The sequence below is a fragment of the Dioscorea cayenensis genome, unplaced genomic scaffold (assembly GCF_009730915.1).
Source record: "Dioscorea cayenensis subsp. rotundata cultivar TDr96_F1 unplaced genomic scaffold, TDr96_F1_v2_PseudoChromosome.rev07_lg8_w22 25.fasta BLBR01001636.1, whole genome shotgun sequence".
Taxonomy (NCBI): domain Eukaryota; kingdom Viridiplantae; phylum Streptophyta; class Magnoliopsida; order Dioscoreales; family Dioscoreaceae; genus Dioscorea; species Dioscorea cayenensis.
This window is the reverse complement of record NW_024088027.1, coordinates 48991-52692: the sequence shown is the minus strand read 5'-3', so window position 1 is coordinate 52692 and position 3702 is coordinate 48991. Positions and strand designations below refer to the sequence as shown.

General features: G+C 40.4%; 1 non-coding gene across 1 annotated transcript; it reads right to left on the bottom strand.

Annotated features, from left to right (window-relative positions):
• Window positions 1-2945: 2945 nt before the first annotated feature.
• LOC120256768 lies at window positions 2946-3052 on the bottom strand. The gene has a single exon (XR_005535408.1). It is a non-coding gene; the product is annotated as a small nucleolar RNA R71 (small nucleolar RNA).
• Between the last annotated feature and the right edge of the window lie 650 nt (window positions 3053-3702).

Sequence of the window (3702 nt, the reverse complement as noted above, 5' to 3'; positions counted from 1 at the left end):
ATTTTATTACATCAACACCCGTGAACTTGCGGTATACACGCAAGGGTGTGTTAGTGACCTTCCTTGTGAAGTCATACGAGTGTGTGAAATTTCTACACGGCCGTGTGAGTGGTTTCAGAGATATTTTGGGGAATCTAGAGATTTCACAACAGCATGTGAGTGCCCCTATGGCCTCCCTTGTGCTTCACCGGGCTGAGCACCTGGGCATGTGGAATTTGCACACGTGACATACCCCTTGCATGTGTATACCGCAAGTGCACAGATTATCAAAGTAATAAAGTACCCAACTGGGTGGGTAGTTGAATCTACAAGGAATAGGCTATAAGAAAAAATACTATTACTAAATAAACTAAGTGAGAAATGGTTGGCGAAATGCATTCAGATGTTAACAATTTAAAATACAAGTAAATGATTCAAACAACAGACAGGAGGAAGATAAATCAGTAGAAAAGTAGGTGATAAGTGCTTGTGTATAAGTAATACGAAGTATTCTTTGCTTACATTGAGCATTACTTTTCTCAGATTTTATCGCTTATGCATGTGTATTTGTGTTCTTATGTACATTTAGGGTTGCGGAGACAAGTATGGAAGAAAGGAAATAAAAGTAAATCGTGGATGCAATTTTTGATGAAGTTCTTGGATTGAACAAATGTGAGGATACACGTTGTGCACAAAGACATTTGGGTGTGTGACAACCTCCATTGTGTTCAAGAGAATATACAAATTGGAGGGGCACAAAATCAGTCATACTCACTAGCAAGATCTTTGCCAATGTGATTTCATTGAAGACGCAACGCGATCTACTGCATGGATGTGTGCCCATTCATGTGGCCTCAATGAAAAGTGTGGATTCTGGAGTATTTTGGCAAAATACTATAGCAATTTATTGTAGCAAAATCACTAAAGCAGTTACCGTTCACAGCTCGCAGGAAATCAACTTTTGGAAATTCACATGGGCGTGTGGAAATTCCACACACCCGTGTGGATGCCTGATTCCAGCTCTTATAAAAGCCACAATTTCAGACGTTTTGAGGGATTCTTTTCCCTATTCTTTTCCTATCTTTCCCCATCTTTGGAGGCACTCGCGGCTAGGGTTTGGAGAGGCTTTGGCTAGGTCTTTGGAATGGTTCTACAACCTTCAAAATCGAGTTCCTTCGGAAGATAGTAATTGGGGGAGATTTCGTCGACTTCGATTCGGCGAGGTGTGCCCTAGGCTTAACGAGGGAACCCTTAGAGACAACGAGGCAACTCCACAAGACCATCGATACGGACTACAAGGGGGTTTTATTTATGGATTACATGCCTTTACATTCGATTTCATTATTGATTGTATCTTGCTCCATGGAGAGATAAACCCCTAGTGGGTGCTTGGACTTGTAAATCTTAGGATGATTTTGTTTCATTGACTTTTTATTATATTTCTTTAATTGATGTTTTAATTGAGTTCCAACCTTGAATTCTTGTTGCATTGATTTCCCCTTAGAGTAACACTAAGGTTGAAAATCTATCTTGATAATCTTTGTGGATGACTGACACACCATGAAGATTAGACAAAGCAATGTTGAAGAGAGTCAAGATGGTGAGTCGAGAGGTAGCAAAACGTCCCCTTTTCTTTCTGATGTGATTTATCCTACATCCACGTTCCAAGAGTTTTTTGCGGTCATGATAGAGTGAAGTGCTAAAAGATAAACTCCGCTGGGGCTTAGTTGTGCAAGCAACAAAGTAAAGCATTGAAGTAATCCTTAGTACTTGGCGTAATTGTGACCAGGGGTCTTTCGCCAAGACTAAAGGGTTAGATCTATATTAGGGAATAGGGTTTATCACATGGAGTCCCCAGATCTTCATGCAACCCCACACAGTGTGAGGCATTTAGAGTATCCTTTTCCACTGGATCATAGTATGAGGGTTAGTCACAGTTGACCTTAGGTTTGGGACCATGTGTTTTAGGATTTCCATGATTTATTAAATATTAGTTAGGAATTATAATGATTAGTCTTACACTTGAAACAATAGTCCTATGGTGAGCAATGTCTGGGTGCCCCATCTTCTATCGATTGCCTCTTCTGGTTTTCTCTTGCGTCTCTTTCTTATTTTCTTTATTTCTATTTGCATTGATATTGTTCACATCACTTTTGAATTGTTTTCACCCTAGCTAAATAGCAATTCTTGTGTTTTCAAGCACTATTCCTTGTAGATACAACTACCCACTTACTAGGATACTTTATTACTTCGACAACCCGTGCACTTGCTATACACACTCGCAAGAGTTGTGTCAAGTGTTTGACTCTGTTACCGGGGAATATTCGTTTTAGAAGAATTTTGCACTTTGCTATTTTAGCTATTCATCGCTTATTCTATTTCACACTTTCTTACTATTCCATCGTTATGATTTGTTTTTCTTTCTTTGGTTGTAGCTCCAGGTTATGACCTGAAGAAACCCTTCAACTTTAGTTGAAGGAGATATGGACATTGGAAGGAGAATTCACAGAAGGGTAAAAGAACCTGTGCAAGAATAGTCAAATCAAGCTGAGATAGAAGGTGAAGGGTCTGATAATATGGCAGAACATAATAAGCAGCAAAGGACACTTTCAGATTATGCCAGACCTGTAGTTCTTGGCACACACTCTAGTATTGTGTGGCCACCGATCATAGCTTAGAGTTTTGAGCTCAAGCCAGGCTTCATCCAGATGTTATAGTAGTCAACACAGTTTAATGGTTTGGTCAATGAGGATCCAAACAATCATATTGATAACTTCTTGGAAGTGTGCGAAATGCTCAAGATTAATGGAGTAACAGATGACCCTATCAAGTTGAGGGCCTTCCCATTTTTCATGAAAGGAAGAGCGAAGCAATGGCTACATTCATTACCTAGAGCATCGATCACTACATTGGAGGAGATGGTAGAACCTTTTCTTGCCCGATATTTTCCTCCCGGAAAATCTACGAAGCTTAGGAATGAGATATCTTCTTTTGTGCAAACGGAATTGGAGTCTCTTTTTGCGACATGGGACAGGTTCAAAGAGCTCCTGCGGAAATGTCCTCAACGTGGGTTCCCAGAGTGGATGATTATTTAAACTTTCTATAGTGGTTTGAACCCAAACATAAAGCACTTACTTGATGCTGCAGCAGTAGGTACCTAAGGAAGAAAGATCCCCGAAGAAGCTTAACATCTCATTGAAAAAATGGCTATGAATAGTTATCAATGGAACACATGGGACAGAAAGAAGGTAGTCGGACTTCATAAGATCGATGCCATCACATCATTGGCGGCCCAGGTTGAGTCATTGAGCAAGTAGTAAGACATTCTAACTTCTCCTAGAGTGTCGGCCGTAATGAGTTACACTGGGTGTGGGGGAGGAAATGCGCCATCTGATTAACCTATTTCGATTGGTGGTACTACTTCTGTGGAACCGGTTGATTTTGTAGGTAATGCAATGATAGGTCAAGAAAATCCGTATAGCAATACCTACAATCCGGGGTGAAGAAGCCACCCAAACCTTTCCTGGAGTTATCAAGGGCAATAGAAGAAAATAACACCACCGGGTTTCCAACCACAACAACAAGCCTCGAACATGGAGAATAAAGTATCAGGGTTGGAAAAACGGATGACCGACTTAGAGAAGGATTTGACCAAGTTCATTCAATTGTCGAATACAAGATCTCAATTAGTTAATGCTACACTTTGTAAACACACCGCATCAT